This window comes from Phyllostomus discolor, chromosome 5, assembly GCF_004126475.2.
Source record: "Phyllostomus discolor isolate MPI-MPIP mPhyDis1 chromosome 5, mPhyDis1.pri.v3, whole genome shotgun sequence".
NCBI lineage: Eukaryota > Metazoa > Chordata > Mammalia > Chiroptera > Phyllostomidae > Phyllostomus > Phyllostomus discolor.
Genome location: NC_040907.2, coordinates 43,829,940 through 43,855,773, shown reverse-complemented (window position 1 = coordinate 43,855,773; position 25,834 = coordinate 43,829,940). Strand labels below are relative to the sequence as shown.

At 38.8% G+C, this 25,834-nt stretch overlaps 1 long non-coding RNA gene across 1 annotated transcript in view; it reads left to right on the top strand.

Annotated features, from left to right (window-relative positions):
* Positions 1-25,834, top strand: part of LOC118500962 — a 91,105-nt gene that overhangs the window by 48,528 nt on the left and 16,743 nt on the right. The window contains exon 3 of the long non-coding RNA XR_004903531.1: positions 1,033-1,154. This is a non-coding gene — a long non-coding RNA (uncharacterized LOC118500962). The remainder of the gene's footprint in view (positions 1-1,032; positions 1,155-25,834) is intronic.

Here is a 25,834-nt window from a genome sequence, read left to right as displayed (position 1 = left end):
ATAAGGAGGTTTCATGGCCTCTTCCCGCTCCATGATTCTCCTTTGGATGCTCATACAGGATCTTTGCCTCTTTAGTTTTAAGCTTGCTTAAAACAACTAAATACTTGCTCAGGTTACGCACTCTGCTAATGAGTTCAGCAGCTCCATAGTAGTTTCCTCTGACTATTACAGGGATATAGAAATTAACAGAGATGTTGGCTGAATCAGCTGAAATACAGGTTAAGGCCAAAGCCAAACTCTCATACCATAATATTCCAAGTTGATCACATTCTGGCCAAACAGTTTTCATTCTGGGTGCCATATTTTGAAGGAATGTTGCTAAAACAGAGCTCATCTAGCAAAGGCTGCAGAGGAGGGGGTTGTGTGGGGAAATCTTGTCATGGGGGGTACTAGCTAAGAAAGTGGAGGAGAGAAGATGGGAATGGAAAGGGGTGGACAAACAGTACTTTTCTTTAAATAGCTGTAAGTCACGTTGGATAGCATGGACTGTATTCTGGTTCACATTGTATGCCCAACACATAGCATAGTGTCTGGTAAAGGGCAACCATTTTTGAAGTACATGCTAGGTGTCAGTTATTGTGATAGTGTTTTACTTACCTGATATCAATTAGAAATTATTATTACCTCTAATTAATAGCTGAGAAAGCTCAGGCTCAGATATTTTAAGAAACTTCCATAAGGTCACATAATAAATATCTAAGCAAGGATTCAAGCCAGGTCTGTCTCTAGGGATTGAATACTTCCCTCCATGGCGTTCTGCCTCTCAGGACACCTTTTCTGATACCACAGTGAATATGATATCATTGGGCTTATTACTTTCACCTTTTCCTCAGAAGTTACGTAGTCAGTATGTTCCAGAGTCAGGATTAAAACCCACTCTTGTCTTTTTATAAAATTCATCCTCTTGATAACTATGTTCTACCACCTCCCTATTGCAAACAAACTCAATACATGCCTGTTTGTAGCTTGAACTGGATGAAATATTGTTATTTCAAGCCTGAGTCTCCATTATACCTAATTTCTTCTGCTTAGCTTTTGGACACTGTACCTGAATTCCTGGTTTGCCCTGACCTGGTGCTTAGTTTCTCCCTGGGCCCTCCAACTGCCCTGCTCCAGCTGACCTTCCTCCTTGGTGGTGACAAGGATAATATAATGTAATTTTATGAGGTGTTTTGTGTCACTGTCAAGAGATCACACACAGAGCTGAGGCTTTTCCTTGCCACATTGAAATAGCCCTTAAAATAATCCCAGGAATAGAGTTATTATTGTCTGTTTTTCACTGATTAGCAATCAGTCTCTCAGCAAGTTTAGGTAAGTTTTCCCAAGGTCACACAGCTATTTACTTAATGGCCAATTTACCCATGCTGAAGGGCATAGACCTATGTAATTCTGAGAGGTACTTCCAGTTTGTCCTTCTGTAGCAGTTGTAGCAATGTACAGTCCCACCAACAGTATCCAAGAGTGTTTCCCTTACCATCTAAGTGTGTTTTCAAACTATGAGTCTTTGCCAGTTTTTAAGAGAAATGTGTCACCTCAGAATATTTTCTCATTATGAGTGAAATTGAATATGATATCTTATTTTAAAAGCCCATTTGTATTCTTCTGTAAACTATGTACATTCAATTTAACTATGAATGGGATTACTGGTATTTTCTCTTAATGTTCTCTGAATACCCTTTATATAGTAAATGATCCTTCTGTTGTGATATGTGTTGAAAATACATTTCCCCAAGTATTTCATTTGTCTTCTGTTTTTTAGCCATTCATAAATATTTTATTTTTATGTGGTCAAACTTACTGACTTGCTTAAAGTTTCAGGATTTTGTGTTATTCTGTGAAATAAATAATAGATTTTCTTCTAGTATTTTTATAGTTTTCTTTTAAATTATACAAAAATTTTGATTTTGATACCTCCAGAATTCATTTGTGTGTGAGCTATGAAGTAGAGATCCAATTTTGTCTCCAAATCACACTAATTCTATTTATTCACTGATCAAATTTTCTCAAAACTGAAATGCCACTTATCATATACTATCAAATTCCTCTATATATTTGGGTACATTTCAAAATTTGACATTGTCCTATTTATATGTGTACCAGTCTAAATTATTATAGCTTTACTATGTTTTAATATCTGTAAGTCTCATAAGTAAAGGTATGTCAATGTAGAGATACTGTTTTCCTTCTAATATTGGCAGCTGGCCCCATAGCAATTAATTATAATACTGAAAGAGATATGACTGTATTTGCATTTCTAGTTTAGGGAGTAGAACAGAGCTAAAGAAGACTAACATATAGCAATGAGAGGGATTTTAGACTAAGATTTGAGAGTACATGTCTTCACTCCCCAACCCCAGTGCACATAGACACTCAGCAGATTTACATTCTGCAGCAGACAGGACAGTTTGACCAGAGGAGTGTGTATGGTGGGAACATGAGAGTGATAGGTTAGGGCTTGACTGTGGAGGACTTCCCTTTACCCCTAGTCTTCTAAAAGTTATGATATAATAACAGATTTTATAACTCTACTTTCTTAATGACTTAGAATTTTATTTTATCTGAATTTATAATTTTTGAAAGGGCTTCAATGATAGATGTAGATTCAAATTCTGACTATGCAACTTACAAGCACAATTTTGGGCACATCTTTGAGACTCATTTGCTCAGTTGCAAGGAGGACATAAAAATATTTCTCTTGAAATATTCTGAGGATTAAATGATAAATGTAAAGAACTTGGAGTAAGTACTTACCAGATAGTGGTCTTTCTGCTGCTTTCCTATGCCATTCTACCAGGGAAGCCAGAGGTCAACCTAGTACAGAGAGTGGTGCTTTCTGAATACTCAGCATTCAGACCTCTAGAGAGAGTGTGCCTGGCCTTGGCAATTCTCCCCAGAATCTCCCCAGATTGCACATGTTCTGTACAGACTATTAGACACAGACTAAACATTTTTCCTCTGCTTCCATGTACCTTTCCTTGGCCTTCTCATGTTTACTCTCTCCTCTTCCCCTTGGCTAAAACTTGGCTTTGTAAAAAATTTCCCACATAAAATGCTCTTGTTTTTAACTAAGGCAGGATATGATTTTGACAACTGAATATCATTATGATATTTATACCACATATAATATTCCTAACATCTGCTTCTTTGTCAGTTTCCCAAAGCCTAACTGACTAATAATATGACAGGCTGATATAAAATTGACTGTGTTGTTTGGTTTGATGCACAGTTTCACTTTTGAGAGAGCCACTGGAGGTTAGAGCTGAGTATTCAGTTCAGTATTAGCATGAATAGAGACTGAATTATGTAACTCAGACAGGACTTGTGTGCCATTCTTTGACACCAGGCTGGACTAGATTCCCTCATCTTTTGTTCCCACAGCTCCTTGTATTTGCTCCTGGACAGGTAGTGTTGGGTAGTGATTAAATCCCGTTGGCTCTGGAATCTAAGTGCAGTTTCAAATACAAGTACCACTATGTAAAATTGCTTATCTATTCTGTGCCTTAGTTTTATCATCTATAAAATGGGCTTAATAATAGCACTTATGTTGTATTGTTGATGTGAAGTTTGAATGAATTATTGCATAAGGAACACTGGTACTTGGTACCATTCTAAGTGCTTCTTATACATTAATTCATTCAATCCTTACAACAACCATGTGAAGCCAGTGCTATTATAAAAGGTGCTTAATATATTTTTTATATAAACAGTTATAACATTGCATTGTAAATGTATGCTTACTTGTGTCTTTACCCCACTAAGCTGTGAGGTATTGTTGGCAGAAAATATGTCTTGTGCATCATTGTTATCACTAGAACGTAGCTTTGGGCTTGCACATAGTATGTGCTCAATATTTGTTTAAAAGTAATAACAACATGACGGACCTTGAAGACATTATGCTAAGTGATATGTCAGACAGAGAAAGACAGATACTGTATGGTATCACTTATATGGAGGATATGAAAAAGCCAAACTTACAAAAACAGGTAGTAGAATGGTGGTTACCAGGGGCTGGAGTTGGGAAATTCAGGAGTTGTTTTAGGTTACAAACTTACAAAAGTAGAAAAGTGAGTTCTAACGAGACCTAACGTGCAGTGTAGTGATTGTTGTCAACAATACCGTATTATAAACTTCAAAATTGCTAAGAGACTAGATCTCACCACAAAAAATGTTAATTATGTGATGTGACAGAGATGTTAGCTAATGCTATCATGATGATCACATTGCTATACATAAATGTATCAAGTCATTACATTGTATACCTTACATTTACAAAATGTTATATGTCAACTATATCTCAATTTAAAAAAACTAAAAACAAAGGACAAATGGATAATACTGTGGTTCATTGGCGCAGTAAGTGTGTGGGGATTTAGGTAGCATGGTATAAACTGGCAGAAGAAGGTTTCCATAGGGACCAAGCAGGTTGCGCACTGAACAAGCAAGGGCTGTTGCTCATTGGTGGTATGAAGTGGTGGCTTGAAAAAGACATTTTTAGAAATTATGAAAAAATATTTTTACATGGTTAATTGTTTATTCTTGAGTTCATTTGAATGATTAAAACCATTGGTCATACTTTAAAATTGGTGTTTTTTAAAAAGAAGTTATAGTTTGGATAGGACCAGTAAATGTGCTGTGTGTAATGTTTCTTTTCTTCTTTTTTAATCATCTAAAATTTGAACTGAGACTTAGAAGAAATGCTAGAATGAGCATGTGTCTAAATGGTCTAACCACACTCTAATAATGGTATTCCTCCCTGTCTGATCTGTTCACTCCCTACATTCAACAGTGAGATGAAAATTGTTCTTGGGACTTCAGAAAGATATGGGTAGAATTAGGGAGGATAAATGTCTAATTTACTAGCTGTCTGATTTTAGGAAAGTCACTTAATCTCTGTGCATTGGTTTTATTCTCAAGGGGCTCTTGTGAAGTTCAAATGGAATAATAAATGTTAAAATGCTTAGGAAACTGCAGAAGCTATTTGAATGTATGGTTTTATCTTTACTGTGTGTGCATGTGTGGAGGGGGATGCCTTGCCTCCTCTCCCATGTTTGTGCTCTTGCCTGCAGAGAAAGTAGTATCCCAGACCATCCCCCTCTATAGATATGGGAGAAGATTTTCTGATCTAATGTATCCAAAGCCTTGGTCTCTACTTGCTGCCTTGCATTTTCTGCTGTTGTTCAGTCATCACACACTTGCCTGCTCAGAACTAGCAGGTTGGCTATTTTCACTCTTAGGCCCTTGTGGATATGTCAGTTGGTTCTGTTTTGCAGTACCTTAGATGCAGTCAAAAGTGAAAAGCCCTTCTTACGCCTACCAGTGCCAGCCATGTGATTCACTCCAGCTATTGGAGAAACCCTGACTTGGGCAATAACTTAACTTGTTTCTTTTCTATGACTTATTTTGTGTGCGAGCTTCCTCAGTTGGGAATTATGAAGGGAAGGAGGACTGAGTGTTAGTTAACATTTAAGAAGCAAAATCCCACTCTCAAACCATCAAACATCATGATCTTGGAAGTGTTATGAGAGGCTAAATGCTAATGGAGGTTAAAGACTCAGTTTCTAGAATCAGAAAGCCTGAATTGAATCTGGGCTTACTTACCCGGTTACTTGTTACTTGGAAATCTATCAACTTTCTGGCCTGAGTTCCTTCATGGTGAAAAGGGAAGCATGTCTGTACCCACCACATAGGCTTATTGTGCAGATTCTGTGTGATAAGGCATGCAAAACGCTAACTACAGCAAGTGCCTGGAGGAAGGGGGCAATAACTGCTAAGTAAAATCATTTATTTAGTTTCCAGTCTTGAGGAATATTCATGCAGCATATTTTCACTCAGAAAGATAATTAAATTAAAGGTAGTTTTCTCCCAAAGCAGGGCATTGAACTAGATGTGGACTTTAATATTAACTTTTTCTTTTCAAAAGGTAGAAAACCAGTGTGATCCCTGCCTGCATAGAATCAGCACTTCAAGTCATTGGGGCACACCTGGGCGGAACAACTAAATTAGAATTTCAGGGCCAGGAAAGGTTACCAGAGAAAATGGCATCTAATTTGAGCTGCAAAGGGCAATTGAGACTTAGCCAAATATAATTTGGGGATGAAGGGTCCTGGTCAGCATGTACAATACCCAGAGGAGAGAGAAAGTTGGAATGCTGGAGGATGTGCAAGTTCCTTGATATAACTGGGGTCAGGTGAGATAAGGGAGTCACACTAAATGAGTATCTAGTCATTGGCCAAGGTTAGGTCATAGAGGGTCTTGCTAGCAATAATGAGGGTGGGCTTTTTAATGAGGGTAATAGAGAATTACTGAGGGGTTTTTAATAAGGGTGGTGACATGAGAAAGTGTTTTCTTTAGGATAACTTTTCAGATTATAGTGTGAAGAATAAAAGACAAGGGACAATGAGACCACTTAGGAAGTTATTGCAATACAGTTGCCAAGAGATGGTGATGGCTCACACAAATATGGTGTTCTTAGGAATGGACAAGAGTGGATGGATTATAGAGAGAATTTAGAAGTTTAATGTATGTAGCCCTGTGGGTTTTGAATGTACAGAGTGAGAAAGAGGTGAGACATCCAGGTATAAGCAATTGAATGGTATATGTAAGAGGAAATGAGCATGTTTTGTGGGAAAAATAAATTCAGTTTTGAACATTGTCTATTAAAGCAAAGCAAAAGCCAGGAAATCAAGAGATGATGGCTGTTCTAGAAGAAAGCAATAGTCAACAGTTTAAATGCTGCCAACAAGTCAAATAAAGAAGAAATAATTATGAAAAGTCTACCAGGGAGATCCAGGTTTCATTTAGAAAAAAAATGGTAGGATTACTAAGTAGGTTTGTGTGTAAAAAGGTAATGTTTCCCTGAAGATGTATTTCTGGGGTAGAAATTTGGGAGAAAGAGGACCAGTAGAAAATGGGTGTATGGAAAGTAGAACAGCAACATCAATAATATTTAGGGAGTGCTAACTATGTACCTTGGAAAGTGGTTTACAGATATTACTGAATTTCACACTCAAATTATCCCATGAAATTGGTACTTTTATAGGGCCCCTTTAATAGATGAGACAATGGAGGTTCTGAGAAATTAAAAGAATTTACCCAACTTACACAGCTAGAAGTGACACCTAGGATTTGAATACAGACATACATGGCTAAGAATCCTGCTCCCAACCACCAGCCTTGCTGCTGCCTTTGTATCATGTATAAAACACGGTGAAGAGCAGAATATAGGACATAAGAGATGACCATGAAGACTTCGGTCTTTGAGAATTTGACCATGTGAATTGCATTATTTGGAATCTCTTTCTGGTTGCCTTCTGGAAGTTGAGTGGGCACAAGGAGTGGGAAATCAGTCTCCCTGTCTTAACATCATACATCTGATGAGAGCTGTATCCCTTTGGGTAGCTCATCCTCATTTAGGGCTCTGGTCCTCACTGAGCCCTGATAGAAGCCTTTTACTCTCTTTGTCCCTTTAGCCATTGTGAAGGTAACTGCTTTTAGCTGTTACTGTCCTCTTAGCACCTCACCATCCCTTATTTATTCTCTTAATTCTGCCCACACCTTTCTAAATAGTTTCAATAGTCTCCCCATTTGAAAATCTGGAAATGAATTATGTCTCCTGCAGTGACCCTGCATGATAGACATAGTAGCCAAGTAGAAATGGGGACATGAGGACTGAAAGATTTAGCTGGGAGCAAAACCTATACACTCCATCACCATAAATAATACTGATGAAAGTTGTAACACTCACAATTGTTGTCACTTTATGAATCATTAAATACTTTCACACAAGTTGTATCATTTGAGTCAAGGAATAATCCCAAATAGTAGGTGATATTATTTTTATTTTAGATGAAAAAATTAAGGCTCAGAGAAGTTAATTTGCTGGAAGTCTCCCAGTTGACAGAGCTGAGCCTTCTAACCCAGGCCTTCTGAGACCAAGTCCAGCATTCTGTCTACTGCACCTTGTCTGCTTCCCATTACTGAGATGACAGGAAGCCTTTTCTGTACAAAGCCTACTGCAGTGGGCAAGCAAGAACATCTAAATCATGTCAGGAATCCCCAAGGACTCAATGCATTTCACACATAGCTGGATTCACATAAAACAAAACTTCCCTCCGCTCCTGGGATCTGTCTCACTGTATATAGGTTGAAGAAGACTAATAAAGCATGCCAACTTCACGAACAATATCAGTATAGAGTGCGAGCTAATAAAAGGTCTCTGGGGGCTGAAAATCACTGGATAAAGTATTTAAAACACCCCTCGACGTCAAGAGATCATGATGATGATTTCATTGAGCTTATTCCTTGGGTCTTCAGCCCTTTTCCAACATATTGGACGTTTCCCATATGAACATTGATTATTTCTCATGATCCACACTGGCTGACTATAGATTTAGATTCAGTAAGCCTCTTTTGAGGTCCTACTCTGTGCCAGATGTTTGCAAATGCATGATCTCATTTTAATTCCTCTAGCAGCCTAGAGGTGATGTGTCTTTGCTCAAGGCCAAAGTGCTGGCAAGTGAGAAGGAGCAGTAAAACCCAGGTTAACTGGTTCTTTTCAGAGTACAAGTCCCTCAATTCTGCTGCCACAAGTTAAGAAGCAGTTCCTGCAATTCCTTCCTCTTTCTTTTTCTTTTTTATATCTTTTTTATTATTTTTTAAATTTTAATTGTTCAAGTACAGTTTTCTGCCTTTTACTCCCATCCCAGCCCACCCCCCAGCCCTGTCCACCTCCCTCCTATTCCCCTCACCTTTTTTCCATCCATGTGTCCCCCATACTTGTTCCTGTAAACCCTTCCCCTTTTTCCCTGAAACCCTTCCCCTTTTTCCCTACCCTCTCCTCTTTGGTCATTGTCAGCCCACTCTCTATTTCAGTGTCTTTGGTTATATTTTGCTTGTCTGTTTGCTTTGTTGACTAGGTTCCTGTTAAAGGTGAGATCATATGGTATTTGTCTTTCACTGCCTGGCTTATTTCGCTTAGCATAATGCTTTCCAGTTGTAGCCTCGCTCTTGCAAAGGGTAGTAGAGCTTTCTTTCTTTCTGCTGCATAGAATTCCATTGTGTAAATGTACCAGTGGAGACTTAAAGAGGAATCAAGTCCATGGAGCTGAATTTATTTGTTGATTTCAGGCTAGGGGTATGTGGAAGGAGCATGGCAGAATAAATAGGGAATAGGACTGGTGCCATGGAGTTATTTGTTGTTCAAAACTCAAGTTTTCCTCTAATCTTTCCCTAGATGATTAGACAAAAAAGAAGGAACCTGAATTTTTTTCTTGGATTATCAGGAAGTAGTCCTGAAAAATCGCCCCACTAAAAGGCACCACTGAGGGGCTATGTTCTAGTCCAGTGTTCCAGCCTGAGCAACGCGACTCCTCCACAGGAGTCACTCTGACAGTGGTGATCAGCACATACCAGCCATTGCTCCTTTTATTATTGATTGTTACCTAGATATCAGCATAGTGTACCAGGGAGTTATTATGATTTATAAGAATATATATTTGATCATTTAGATAATCCAAGTACATTTCTCATGTATCTGTGGTCTTTGTCCATAGTCTCTGGCTTGAAGCTCCCAAAACCCTTGGAATTTCCTATAATGAGATAAATAAAAATATCTCTTTTTAAGTTAATGAAGTGACCTTTGGACCACGCTTACAGGTGGGGGCTTGTTCTCAGAAGAATCAACCAGGTATTTGGAGAATTAAAATTTTCAGTCCCTCCTTCAGACCTTTTGGGAGAGAAGAGGGCTGAATCAATAGCTGATGGCCAATAGTTTAATAAATCATGACTATGAAACGAGGCCTCCATAAAAACCCCAGAGGAGAGGGTTTGAAGACCTTCCACATTGTGAACACATGGAGATGTGGAAGGGAGTGGCAGGCTCCAAGAGGGCATGGAAGCTCTGCACCGTTTCCTCATACTGGTTCTGTACATCTCTTCCATCTGGCTGTCCTGCATTATATCCTTTTATAGTAAACTGGTAATCTAGTAAGTAAAATGTTCCCCTGACTTCTGTGAGCTGCTCTAGCAAATTAATAAAATCTTAAAATGGGGTTGTAGGAACCTCTGATTTATAGCCTATCAGTCAGAAATACAGGGAAAAACCTAGCCTTGCAATGGCCATCTGAAATGGAGGGCTGTCTTGTGCAACTGAGCTCTTTTTACATGTGGAATCTGATTCTCTCTCCAAGTAGATACTGTCAGAATTCAGGAGAATTGAGTTGAATTCTTGAACACCATTCTGGTGTCTGGGAATTGCTTGTTGGTGCGAGGAAGACTCCACATACACATTGGAATTGGGTCCAGGAGCCAAAAATGACCAGTCTCAGGGTTTACATCCTGCTCAATAACTAATGGTTAATCTAGACAGTTATTCTTGATGGCAGTCTTTAGTCCCCAAATGGAAAAAGAAGAGTTTGAGTTAGGCAGTGGCAATGAAGATGCATAGAAGGGAACTGTTGAATAAACTCCTAGATACTTAGCATAGATATTATAAAATTTGTTTTATAATCCGCTTATAATTTTCTTCTGTGCACACTGAGTTACAGTTTTGCCAAACTGCTTAAGTTCCTTGAACACACCATACTTTCATGCCTCTGGTTTTCAGGCAGTGAACTTTCTTTGGGGAAATCCTGTGTTAGGACCCAATTCAAAATTTATCTTCTCTTATAGCCTTCCCTGATCCCCTCCCCTCATCCCTACTATTCTAGAACTGATTACTACTTTTCTGTACTATGTAAGTAATAGCTTCTTACCTGTAGTGCAGGGTTTACCACTTTCTAGAAAGCAAGCTATGTGTAGTTCTGACACTGATAAACTCTTATCAGGAGAGGTGGCCATTCCAAAGTGTGCACTCAGTGGAAGTTAATGCCTGAAAAAGAGATTGAGTTCTCATTCTATATGTTGAAGGTTCTAGGATTTAAGCATTTTCAGATCCTCACAAAGCATTCCAGACTGTGGCCACAGCACAGCAATTTATATCTTTGCTCTCAGATAGGACCAAATGTTGGCTGGATGCCTAATAATATAGTGGACATAAATTAACAGTGAAGCAATTTACAATCTGTCATGTCTTATTGCTTAATGAATTTGTCAAAAATCATATTACTCTGAAAATTATGGCAAGTAGGGTCCATGGGGCTTATGTCTTTAAGAGCAAGATTGTTCTAGCCTCACTCAAGCAAGACTACCTCACAATTTTCCTCTTTTTAATGTAAACACCAGAATCTCTGAGCACTACTGTTTATCAAATCTCTGTTGACTTTTGCTTTGTATTAAGACTACCAGGAATTACCTTGGCCAATTTGCAAATCCCCAGCCCCAGTCTACCTGCTATGAGAGCCAAATAGGATTTAGGAGTCTCTCTTAAACTCCTGATTCTATGCTAATATGATGTCATCCATTTCTGGCTTATGCTCACTCTAGACTTTATTATTTGTTTTTCAAATAAAGCCAAAACCTTGTCCTCTGTTATGAGGGTGCCAAGCAGAACTCCCTTTAGCTCTACCCCAACTTCTTCCCCAAGTTTCTTTCTCTTAGTCTCTTCCTCTTTTCCCATCCACTTGCTCTGTAGACCTCTCCCAACCATTGTCTCTCTTTGTTTCTCAGGATGAGTCTCCTTTGAGTGATGTTATTCTACAGTGTAAAGAATCAGATAGACTTGGGTTTCTCTAGGCATTCCTTTCTTTATTTGTAAAATGGGAATAGTAACAGCCATTTCATTAGGCTAATGTAAGAATTAGGGTACTCTGCAACCAATCATCCATTCATCCGTCCATCCATCCATCCATCCATCCATCCATCCATCCATCCTCCATTCAAAACTCATTCACTGATTTTATAAATATTAGTTGAGTACCTAAAATGGGTCAAGCCTAATGTTTGGTATTTAGGATACATAGTTGAACTCTAGACTCTACCCTCAAGGACCTTGGTGTCTACTAGGAGGACGGACAAATTACAAGATAACTAAAAACTAATGTGGGAAGTTTAGTGATTGAGACATACTCAGAGAAGACGACAGTTTCATTGGGCTCCTAGGAAGTGTGTGGAGAGCTGCCAGAGCTCTGTTCTGCTGGGGAAGGCTGCCCTGAGGTTTGAAGCCACAGTTAATACCCCAAAATGATGATGGCTCTGCTGGTGGGAGAAACAACACTGGCAATAGTATTCCTGGTTATTATCATCTTGATCAATTCCTCTCTCTTTCTCTCTGCTTCTCTTTGAGTTTCTTTCTGCATGCCTCTTTCTGTTTTTTACTTTATATCTCTGCACTTCTCCTTTCACACCCTGTGTATCTTATAATTCTTTTGGGAGCATGTAACTATGGATTAACTCATGGCTGATTAAAACACAATCAGATCTTCTTATTACATGTTTTTCCTGAGGAAAAATTGCTCCAATGGCACCTGAACATATGGAAGAGCCACGGCTGGGTTGCAAACCAGTGGGGGTTGCCCCATGGAGGTAGCAGATGCCCCAGGGCAGCTCCCTGGCTCATCCTGTGATCTGTCTGGTCGGCCAAATGGAAGGAGGCCAGCCACCTAACAGTTAACTGTGATTTTCTTTTTCCCCATTTCATTTCAATCTCTTTGTTCCATGCAACCAAAGAGCTAATGGCTGGCGAATTTATTATGACCCATTGTTTGGCTTGTGGAATAAACCAATTCTTCCCCTTTCTGTGTTCTGACTCCCCCCTTTGTCTGCAATTTTATTTTACGGTTCTTTTTGTACACATCCAACACATGCTGAGGTTATTGAAAAGCACAAATTACACAGAATTCAATTTGCATATCTATTGAGGGTCCAATCCCAGAGTCCTTAGTCAGGCAAAATGCCCATTGACTCTTACCTTCCTTACTGTGCTCCTTCTTGGCACCAAAATCTACAGGATGCCCCTCTGCTGCTTCTAGCTAATCTGGCAAATGGCTCCTCGAAAAGTTTAAACAGAGTCACACCATAGAGGACAACGAATTGGACTTTTGCAAAATTCTAATGGAGTCTCTCAGGTTATCTAACTGGGCAAGGTGGAGAAGGAAAGGCCAGATGATTTTGGATCAATTTAGTACTGATGTGGCTTAAAAAGTACAGGTGTTGGAGTCACATAAGGTCATATGTGAATCCCTTAAAAAATTAAGCTTCTTATTTTGAGATATCTGTGGGTTCACATGCAGTTGTAAGAAATAATACAGAGAGATCTCGTGTACTCTGCAAACCTCTCCCAACCATTGTCTCCCTCTGTTTCTCAGGATATGAGTCTCTTTTGAATGATGTTATTCTACAGTGTAAGTTATGAACCCAGCTTCTCCCATCATTTGGTTTTTGATCCTGAGCAGTAATTTAATCGAGTTAAGTCTCATTTTCTTCACCTGTAAAATGGGAGTAATAATAGTACATACTGTATTAGATTGTTTTGGTCATTTGAAATAATATCTGTGAGACATCCCAGCACAGTACTTGAATGTGACCTGACCTCAGAACCAAGTAATGGTAGCCAAGAAAATTCAGATTAAGCTGGAGAGAGTTTCTAGCAATATATTCATAGTTCATGAAAAATAGCACATTTAAAATTTTTGATATAAACATGATGTCTTGTAGAAAAATTTTAGAACATGGAATATAAAAGAAATTAAAATAACTATAATACTAACACCAAGTTAATACTGGTAACATTTTGTTCTACATCCCCCCTCATAGTTATATTTTCAACAACAAAGAATTAGATCATACCTCTCATACTCTTGTGCAACCATTATAAAATGTAGCAGCTAATTTAGGGCCACACTGTACTGTGGAGTAAGAAGTACCATTTATTTTTGGGGGGTGGCCAATATTTTGTTCTTTCTTCTCCTCCTCCTTTACTGCCTCCTTCAATTCTTCTCTCTCCTCTTCTCATTCCCTCTCTTTCTACTTAAAAAGAAATCTGTATTAAAAATCCTAGTAAACAAATCTTTGTGTCCACCTATGGTTATTTCCTCAGAGCCCATTTCTAGGAGTAAATACTTATGGCTCAAAGTCTCTGCCCTTTTTTATGGGGTTCGATGCATAGTAAAACATATTATTACCAATTATTTAGATCAGTAATTCTATAGTCAAGGTGCATATCAAAATCATCCTGGGAGATTTGTAAACCTGTGTGTCCCTAGGCTTGACTTCTGGAGATTTTCATTTGAGGGATGTAGCTCTTTTAAGATGCTCCTGGGGGGTTCCCATCTACACATCTGATTGGGTGCCCCTGGCTAAGGGGAAGACAGTTAAAAAGTCAACAACATTTTCCAATGACATGGACCCAGAAAGAAGTATGTATTAATTAATTGGGTGATAATATCAGTTTCCCCAAAGATGTCTGTATGTTGGGGTAATGGAGGAATGGATTGAGGGAACTTAATACATATAGAATACCTGTGAGCTCCACTATACTTCAATAGTACATAGATTATCTTAATGTACACAATAAACCAGAGAGGAATGTGTTCTCCTGTTTTACAGATGAGGAGCTTGAAACTCAGGCATTTAACTGACTTACCCAAGACATCATTTGCAGAGCCAGGTTTTGAATTCAAGTTTTCTTACCTGCAACACCTATGCTTTTTTTTTAAAAAAACACTACAAATTTGCTTTGGTGAATTCAAGAGGGATTGAAGCAAAATTATGAATCTGGACTCTTAAATCCAAATGCTCAAGAAACACCATTAGGGAATGTACTTTACTCAAAGCATCCATGAGAAAGAATTAAAGCAGTGTTCTCGAAGTGCAGACCAAAATCCAAAACTCCAAAGTAGAGTCCAGAAATGACTAACACTAGAATAACTGGGGTGCAGGGATTACTGAAGTTCAGATTCTTTAGCTCCACCATAGGTCTACTGAATTGGGATCTCTACATTGGGACCCAGAAATCTGGAATTATAACACCCAGGTGAGCCTTATGCACACCAAAATTTGAGATGCAGTAGTTCAGTTTTAATTAGCCTTGGGTTTAATATAAGGAGGTGGCAAAAGTAGGTTTACAATTGTGAGTATGAGAAACATAGAGTTTATTCTTGTATTATTTTTATTAATTATTGTATCATTTTCTTTCTTGGGCAGGAGGAGCCATGTAGATCTTTATTTTTTATTTAATTGTTGTTCAAGTACAGTTTTCTGTCTTTTACTCCCATCCCAGCCAATCCTCCCAGCACTCTCCACCTCCCTCCCATTTCCACCGCCCCTAGTTTTTGTCCATGTGTCCTTTGTACTCGTTCCTGTAAACCCTTCCCCTTTTCCCCAAAATTCCCTCCCTTCTCCCCTCTGGTTACTATCAACCTGTTCTCTATTTCAGTGTCTTTGGTTATATTTTGCTTGTTTGTTTGTCTTGTTGTTTAGGTTCTTTTTAAAGGTGAGATCATATGGTATTTGTATCATTTTCCACACAAACAACTATAAATCTACTTTTGCCCACCCCTGTAAACTGACAGGGCAATATTTCTACAAAGACAAAGAAATCTTCATGTGAGCCAAATTTACCTTTTTTTTTTTTTCATCTTTAATCATATTTTATTTTCAATTGGAGTTGACATACATTATTGTATTAGTTTCAGGTGTACACCCCAGTTATTAGACATTATGCAACTTAGTGATCATCTCGATAAATCTCACACCCATCTGACACTACACATAAACTATTATAAACTATTAAAGAATATATTCCCTATGCTGTACTTTACGGTCCCGTGACTATTCTGTAACAGCTAATTTAAATGTCTTTTTTTTTTTAAATATATTTTATTGATTATGCTATTACAGTTGTCCCATTTCCCCCTTCACTTCCCTCCCCCCTGTACCCCCTCTCCCACCCACATTCCCCCCCCTTTAGGCCATGTCCATGTGTCATACTTATGCGTTCTTTAGCTTCTACTTTTCCCGTACTATTCTTGCCCTCCCCCTATCTATTTTCAACCTACATTCTATGCTACTTATTCTCTATACCTTTTCCCCCTCTCTCCTCCTCCCACCCCTACTGCTAGCCCCCCATGTGCCCTCCATTTCTGTGGTTCTGTTCCTATTCTAGTTGTTTGCTTAGTTTCTTTTGGTTTTGCTTTAGGTGTGGTTGTTAATAATTGTGAGTTTGTTGTCCCTTTACTATACATGTCTTTTCTTTATCTTCTTTTCTTAGATAAGTCCCTTTAGCATTTCATAAAGTAAGGGCTTGGTGATGATGAACTCCTTTAATTTGACCTTATCTGAAAAGCACTTTATCTTCTCTTCCATTCTAAATGAGAGCTTTGCTGGATAGAGTAATCTGGGATGTAGGTCCTTGTCTTTCATGACTTGGAATATTTCTTTCCAGCCCCTTCTTGCCTGTAAGGTCTCTTTTGAAAAATCAGCTGACAGTCTGATGGGAACTCCTTTGTAGGTGACTGTCCCCTTATCTCTTGCTGCTTCTAGGATTCTCTCCTTCGTTTTTACCTTGGCTAAAGTAATTATGATGTGCCTTGGTGTGTTTCTTTTTGGGTCCAACTTCTTTGGGGCTCTCTGCGCTCCTTGGATTTCTTGGAATACTGTTCCCTTTGCCAGTTTAGGGAAGTTCTCCTTTATTATTTGTTCAAATAACTTTTCCACTTGTTGGTCCTCCCCTTCTGGTACCCCTATAATTCGGATGTTGGAACGTTTAAAGGTGTCCTCGATGGTCTTAAGCTTTTCTTCGATTTTTTGAATTCTTATTTCATCATGCTTTCCTGCTTGGTTGATTCTATCTTCCTTCTGGTCCACTGTGTTGTTTTGAGACTCAGATTCCTTCCTTTCACTATTGGCTCTCCTCCATGTATCTTCCTGCATCCCTTTTATGGTAATCTGCATTTTTTCATGTAATTTGCATCCAAAATCAACCAGTTCCGTGAGCTTCCTGATCACCAGTGTTTTGAACTGTGCATCTGATAGATTGGCTATTTCTTGGTCACTCAAAAGGATGAGTCCTGGGGGACTGATCTGTTCTGCTGGAAATATATCTTCTGTCTTTCCCTATCTCTCCTATTATTTTATTTATTTATTTATTTATTCTCCGGTCTGGTCGCTCTTGTTATGGTAGGGGGCGGAGCCTTAGGTGTTCACTGGGCTGGGTGCCCCAGTCGCTAGATTGTGACGTTATATGTGGGGGCAGGGGCGGGAGCGGGGACAGGAGGGATCAATGGCGACCGTTCCATACTCCTGGAGCCAGACACTTCCCTGGGCTTCTGGGCCGTGAGCTCTGCCCTGGTCCACAATTGCTGCCCCACTGATTCCCCCAGCCGCTGCTTGCGTACTCAGGGATCACCACTGCACTGCTGCGCTCCCACGCCCCGGATTGCTGTCGCGCCGATTTTGTGCCAAATTTCCCCTGACCTCTGCGCGCCTGTGACCCGCGCCAGCCCCGCGCCCGCTCGCTTGGCTCGTCGTCCCCTACCAGTCTGGATGTACGGGTCTACTTCAACTTCTAGGCTGTCCAACTTCCATTTAGATAAATCCTCTGACAGTTCTGATATTATGACTGCAAATCATTGTTGTAAATTATTGTTGTTCTGTTCTTGGTTGTGCGAGGAGGTACGGTGCGTCCACCTATTCCTCCATCTTGCCGGAAGTTCTCCAAATTTACCTTGATTGAGGAGCAAACACACAGGCACTGTGGAAGTCAACTTTGAGCAACTTATTTTAAGGGTGTTTAAAATTTGCAGTATACACAGGGAAGTCACCAGCATGGTGCATGAAATTGATGCAGTTGAAGAAACTGTGACCATTTAGCTTGGAATAGAGAAAATTTGTGTACTAAATAGTGTTGTTACCATCCAGTTTTAGCTAAGGGATGATATTTGCAATTTAGTGTAAACCAAAACTCAGCTTGCAGGAATGCCAGAATTAGACATTAAACTCAAAGAGCAAATAGATTCCTGCTATTAATGATTATGCCAAACTAATTTCTATATGTTTACTACATGAACTAGTCAATAAATAAGCTTATGGAAATCACTATTTTTTTCTTAAATCTAGTGGAGTTCTGCTTCCAGGGTGCAATTTATTTTCTTCATAATAATGAAGTATATTGACATTTTATTTAAAGACAGAAATTCCAGGTCCCTTACTACTGGTAATATCAATATATATAAGGATCAAAACGAATCTTTCCACATTTTGTTGGTGTGTAGACTGAAATCTAAAAATCAACTAAGAACGAGGAATACTCATGGAATTGGAATGTCATGGATCCCAGCCAATCCTGAAGTGCCTTGAATTGGTGGCTTTCTCTCCCCTGCCCTACCTCCCTCTAGCCCCATGCACCTTACTAAAAGGACCTCTGGCAGATAAGTAATTACACCTGTCCTGTATGGCCTTAGTGTTGACTTGGACCTGGGATGAAATGCAGATGACATACACTATAGCAGCTCTGTGGGCTATTAATATTTTGATTATTACCCTAACTTAAGACCAAAGGGCAATAAACTTCATGATTACTGCTTAACACAAGGAAGGAACTCTTTAAAGTTGAAGATGACATGAACTGCTTCTTGAAGTAGGTATTTTCCTATCAGTGGGGATGTCAAGTTCTTTGGATAAGTTCTTGCAGATGCCATAAAGAAGATTTGAATATCCAGTGAGGGTATATAGACAAGATTTGTGATTTTTGGACTATTAATCTATTTATTAATAGTGGCAGAAATGTTCTTGAATGGAAATCTTAGGTGGAGGCACAATCCATGAAAGAGGTAAAAGAGATGCCATGCTGGCATGTCAGGGCTTCCTTCTTACCCTCCCCTGCAGACCAAAGCAGTGCAGCTGAGAAGCCTAGTACTGGGGAGCTTATATTCTGTTTAGCTCAGTAGTGGATAGAGGAGACTTTTGTCTCTGATACATCTGTGGAACTCTTTCTCTAGCAGGAGGAAGTTCTGTCATTGTAACACAGGACTAATGGCAGCTCCCCTACACTGTTGCAGGAGACTGAAGATTTTGTCGGGCTGTATTCAGTGTACACTTGTTAGTTAAATAATTTTATGGTGCCAGAGAAGGGCTCTGACAATGGTCCCATGTTCATTGCCTCCTTTCCCAATAATGTCAGTCTGAGAGAATAGACAGGATCTGAGCTTCAGCACTAGGGAAGCTGGGTTTGGCCCCAGATTTGTAATTAACCAGGTGCCTAAGGCAGGACCTGCTATCTTTCTGTTGTGTTTCTTCTTCTGCCAAATAATGATCATTGTGGCAGCTCTGCTTCATCATGTTGTCACCAAGAGGGCCAAATGAAAAAAAGGACAATGAAAATGGTCTCATTATAAAACATTATACAAAGTTGAGTATTAATACGATACATATATTTAAACATCTATATTGTTTGAAAACTGAGAAAAATATTGTGCATTAACCTAAGCTCAATAATAACAGAACAGATTTTGATAAAGTAAGAAGAAATGAAACAAAATTACTATAAAAATAAGTGCTTGTTTCTTTACACAAGCCTTACTCCCTACCTCAGAAGGTTATGATAAAGAGTGGGTATGTGTGTAAGAAAGAACCATAAATCTGCCAAACATGGTTTAAATGCATTGATTATTATATTCCTACCAGAATCCTTAAGGAGCAGCTATTGCAAGCCCCCTATTTTACAGATGAGGAAACTGAGGTCCAGAAAAGTGTTAGTGTTCTGTCCATAGCTGTGATTGACAGCCCTGCATGAAGGAAATTATTTACATTAGGCAGTGGTGAGGGAAGGGGATTGTATTCATTAGTAGAAAAAGGAATGCAGTTTAGGTCAGATGGAGAGTCAGGGAGAGTCTGAGGAGCAAAGAAGTTGTCTGGTAAATAACCATGGGTCTAGGATGACCTTGCAGCAAAATTGGTCCTGTATCATATGCATTTATGGAGTTACTATTCTAAGTACACACTCTACTAGTCATCAGAGATACAAACAATAACATATGGTTCCTGCTGTTATAATACTGCTCAATACTTGAATAAACAATTTACATTTATACTTTTTTGTTGTAGCTTTTCTTCCTTCCCATCTTCTTTTCTTTCCTCAATTCTCCTACAAAAACACTGCCAAGATAGAATTCATGATAGCTTTCCTCTTCTCCATTCCCTCTCACCTGTTGCCTTCCTCTTAGTAACAATTTTTTATATTTATTATGTGCTAGGCTTGTGCTACACACTATGCAGACCATCTAATTTAGTTTTTATAACAACACGATGTAATGTTTTATTACTCCATTTAAAAAATAGATCTGGGATGTTAAGTAATTTGTTCAAAATAGCCTGTCATGGTCAGTAAATGTCTGAGCTGGCTTTCAAGCCTGAGTATTTAGACTTTAAGTACATCACACATAACATTATGTAATAGCTGCCTCTATTCAGCATGCATATATGTTGACATTGATAATCACTTTGGTAGATGTTAAGAATAAAAGGCTAACAGCTTCTGGAATAAAATATGCTTAAAATATGGAAGTCATATTTTAAGAGAGTTGATGGTATATATGTATAATTCTTATATATATGTATATACACATATGTATTTGAGAATTATAAGTAAGGGTCATATGTCTGGAAATTATCTTGTAGGCAAAAGTAGGAATGGCTACTTACATGCTATTATTATTAAGAGCCTGTAGAGTTAGAAAAATTGGATTTTAGTCATGACTTTGCCATTTAATTGATATGTGACCTTGGAAATTTTATTTAATTTTGATAATCCTCATTGGTATAATGGGAATAATAACAGTGTCAAACATATGGCAGTTCTAGGCATTTGAAGCATAGCATAATATATAGTATATAGTAAGTGCAAACTATAATTTTTGTTATTATTATTGTTATGACTATGATGGAGTCTTTAATGTTTTTCAGGTACTCTCAGGGGTCTTGTAGAAGATGCCATTGTTCCTCACTTTTTTATACTCAGTAAATGTAGAATGGATGAAAATTTGGTATTTTTCAACACTGTTGGAAGTGAATGTCTTTTTCCTATACCTTGTCTTATGCATGTTCTTAATCTCTCTTATGGAGTTGCTCCATCTCAAGAGACGTGTCAAGACTTTATGAAAAAATTAGGTAAGAATAACCATGGATGCTCTGTTTTCTTTTCCTCTTGGGAAGAAGCAGGGCCACTCTCCTGCAATTAATTTCTCTCCTGCTTAGTCACACTGTGGGTGCCACCTGAACACACCTCCCCAGGCTAACCATGCTGTAACTGAGTCTAAGGTTCCAGGTTTTTGTTTTCAGTGCTAGGAAAGCCATTTTGGCTCTCATGCTAGCATGCATCCTTCAAAATATCAGTATAGACACTAAAGTTGACCTTTTGATTTTTATCTGACATTCTTGCTTATATTTCAATGTGTTCAGTACTCAGGAAAACAAGCAATTTTCAATTAACATGGCAATAATTTGCTAAACAAGTCTTACTCCCATTGCAAGGAGTTGGTAACTTTGGATTGAGAGGGCATACAGTTATGTGGGAAAGGTGGGGCTTGTCCATGGGGAGCTCCTGGCCCCAGATGACAACAAGAATGGGTGGATAAGCCAGGGAAAAACAAAGAGTGGAATCGATATTGGCTGGGTGGGAGGTGGATCCTGACACAATGTGTGGAAAAATGGATAAGACTGGGTCATTGAAAAACAGATGGTGGGCTTTCCAGGGAAGTAGCGAAATAGTACTAGCATCGAGAAATGGTAGGACTCTGAAGTTGGAGAGACTTTGATTCCCACCCAAATTGAATGTGGACTTGGAATAGTGGTGGAGTTCTCAGTTTTGCCATTTATTCACTGAATGAATTTGGACAAGTGAATTCCCCTCTCTAAACTATGATTTCATCATTCTTAAATCAAGAACAATAATTTTGCTTTTGCATGGCAGTTGTGAGATCTTTTTTTTTTTTAAAGATTTTATTTATTCATTTTAGAGAGGGAAGGGAGGGAGAGAGAGAGAGAGAGAGAGAGAGAGAGAGAAACATCAATGTGCGGTTGCTGGGGGTTATGGCCTGCAACCCAGGAATGTACCCTGGCTGGGAATCGAACCTGGGACACTTTGGTTCCCATCCCGCACTCAATCCACTGAGCTACGCCAGCCAGGGCTAGTTGTGAGATCTTAATGAGACAATGGATAGAAAGTGTATAAAACCCAATGATTGGTACATTACTAAAAACTCAAAACTGAAGTGCATATGAATCAAGAGACTTGCCTGCAATCAGTGAGGGTTGTCTTTGCTTTCCATAAAATCATGTCAGAATTTCTTGAGCTCTGAAAACAAAATATCCCAATTTTATATGAATATAGATATTACTCAGTAGACTAGAGTTCAACCTTTAATGTGTAGTTGCAAAAAAATTTTTGCAGACACTAATCTCTACTGCAACAATGGTATTTTAAAGTCCTTCATTAAAAATACATACCATACATAGTTACAATAGAGTTATTTAAAGGATAAGCAATTGCATAACTACCCTGGGCTAAGAGCAGATGACTAGCTAGGGTTCACAAAGATGTCACTTCCATTTTCTTCTTTCCTTTACAAATAAGAGGGAGGGGTTATTTGCTTTATGTAGATTTCTAAGGGGAAAAATGAATCCATGCCTCATTGTTTTTCATTGTTATCAATTCAGAATTTGTAATAACTCATGGCTTGAGCTTGGCTACAGGTATCACTAACAGGATAAAGAAAAGGCTTCATCAGACTACAAAATTGTAAAGATGGTTTGATTTTAGCTGTAATTTTTTTGAACTCTGGTCTTTCTTTAATTATTCATTTTTACTAAATTTTTAATAAAATGCCCTGGCTGGTGTGACTCAGTGGATTGAGCTCTGGCCTGTGAACCAAAGGATCACTGGTTCACTTCTTATTCAGGGCACATGCCAGGGTTGCGGGCCAGGTCCCCAGCAGGGGGCATGTGAGAGGAAACCACACATTGAAGTTTCTCTCTCTCTCTCTTGCTCTCTTTACCTCTCTCAATAAATAAAATTAAAATCTTAAAAAAGAAGAAATATAAATACAGAAATAACATGACCAAATTACATTTCTGATGTTTTGTACCAGTTATTACATGTAAGTTTTAAATATTAAATAACACAATTGTTAAGGAGGACTTAGTTATCAAATTTTCTAGAAGTTTTATCTCTCTCAATTTTTCATAGTTTCTCTCTCAAAGTCCTATTTCCTGTCAGCTACTGAATTGTGTGTTATTTTTGTGTCTTTTGGAATACTTTAAAAATGGCCATTGGTTGAAAATAACCAAGTCCTTAGACAATAGCTAGTTCACAACTAGCAGAATAACAAGCATTTCATAGGAAATGAGGAACAGTCCTTGACATGCAATCAGAACCAGATGTGCAACTTGAAGAACATGCCCTGCCATTTCACGTGGGCCACACCAGTGACAGTCCAGGTCACGCACTTGGTGACCGTTGCCATCTGTACACAGATGATTTCCAAATCTAGGTATCCAGCCTAGAAATCTCTTCTCTGCTCTAAACTTACTTTCCCAGCTTCTTGCTGGGCTTTTCCCACCATGATGTCACAGGTGGCTTGATTAATGGGCTTCTAAACAAACTTGGTTCCTTTCCTCAGAACTGCTCTTTCTTCTGTTAGGAAGTAAATGGCATGACCATCTATCTAATCAGTAGTCAACCAAACCAGAGTCACGCTTGGCAGCATGACATTGGTGGTACTAGTATTAGTGGTTAAGAACATAGACTCAAGGGTAGCTGTGATAGGGTAGGTAAGTAACTTAACCTCTCTGTGTCATATGTAGTATAACAATATAAGGATGATAAAAGTTCTAACTTCATAGGTTTGTGTGATGATTAAATAAGTTAATTTTCTAAGTGCTTAGAACAGTGCTTAGCACATAGTAAATGCTATGCAAATGTTTGTTGAATAAATAAATCATGTGTAACCTTCCTGGAAAGGCTATTAAATTCACACATTCCTCTTCATCTCCATGGAGGCTGACTCAGTTCTGATTCTAATGCCTGTGGAAAATATAGTGATCTTTATTTTCTCAATGAGCTCCTGCCTTCAGTCTCATATTCCTCCAGTTTATGCCCTATGACGTTTACTGCATACAGAGTTGATCTGTTGCTGCTCCCTTGTCTACAACTTTAAGTGACTCTTTTTTGTCTTACATAGGTTAACTTGGCTCTACACAGTCTGGCTCTGCCTGCACTTCCAGTAACCACTCTCTCTTCTCATCACTCCTTGTTTGAAGCTGTTCCCCTAAACCTGTCTTCATTTGCTCTGTTCTTTTTGGTAGGAAGCCTCTCTCTCCCTTATTCACCTTCAGATCTAGCTTCAACATTACACACACTCTCTCTCTCTCTCTCTCTCTCTGAAGATTCCTTGACTCTTTCACTAGAGTTTCTTCTCCTATGCTTTTCCTGTGTAGATGGTTATCATTACATTTATTTGTTTGTACATCTGTCACCCCAACCAAAATGTGAGCTCTTGAGGCATGAAATATTTCTCTTTCTTTGTCTCTGTTTCTCTGTTTTTATTTCTCTCTCACATTTAATTTTAATTAACATTTTTTATTCCATAATGTCTCACACAGGGTAAATGCTCAATCAATATGTATTGAGTGAACAAAAAAATAAACCAAATCATTTAAGTCAACCTCAGTCTTACATGAGGAAACAGATCTCAGATATGTTAATTAACTTGCTCTAGGTTACCCATCCAGGTATTGTTAGAATCTAGACTAAAAGTAACTTTCCAGAATTTCCATTACTATGTAGTGTCAATTATTAAGATACTTCTGGATCAATTATACAAATTTAAATTCTAGTGTGAGGAATCAAAAGGCTTCCCATTCACTAATAAATCCCCATTAGAAATACCTTTACTGATACCCTGGATTCAGACCCTATGTTCAGGAATTTTACCTGAATCTCCCAATAATTAAGGGATTCTAGGGCAGGAGTGTGATTTGCCTAATTCTCCAGGCACTGGAAGTGGTTTTTACTCTTCAGAGTTTTAATTGGGGTTGGGGTTGGGGTGTAGACTAGTTTTTGAAATTTAAGTATGGGAAATCTTTTAAGAAGATTTATTTTGCTCTTGAGAAACTGTGGGTGTATGTGTGTTTGTGTGTGTGTGTGTGTGTGTGTGTGTGTGTGTGCTGAGTTATGAACAAGGGGGTGATAAGTTACTTGAGAGAATGATTCAGAGGTGAGAAGTTGGGCATGCTCTGAGTTTTGCATTCCAGTTGAAAAGTCATGAGAAAAGGGTAAGGTCAACCCTGAATTCTGCCAAGTTTTGCCTTCAGTGCTGCAGAATGAAATGAGGTAATGTACTTTATGAACTGTGAAGAGCTATAGAAATGGGAGGCATTTTTAGAATCATTGATTTATGGAAAGGAAGGCCTTTAGGGATGATGTAGCCCTCCCACTTCCTCATTTCACACAGAGGGGAAGTGACTCACCCAAGGTCACAGCTAGAAGGGAGCAGAGTTGGGTCCTGCACCCTCTCCAGTCCATAGCTTAACCTCCCTCCACAGGCACTCTGCAACCTCACCAACTACAGTGGCACCTGAGTGGGCTGGACTCTCCCCTTGTCTGTGCTTTTGAAAATGGTGTTCTCTATGCAGGGATATTTTTCATTCCATGGCTCCCTAGGGTGCCTCCTCTTCCTATGAGATTTGGCCTCACCTGACACACCTCTAGTCTCCCAGTCCTGCATTCCAGTGTTCGGACACAATATAAAACATGTGGAAAAATACAGCCCTTCTCTTAGAGAAATGTACAATGATCATTTCCATTTTAAAGGGGGCCCCTTGAATACAAGTTTTCACCCACAGTTGTGACTCCAGCTGAAGACATTTTTGGTGGCAGGAGATGATTTGGGGCACAGAGAAGTTT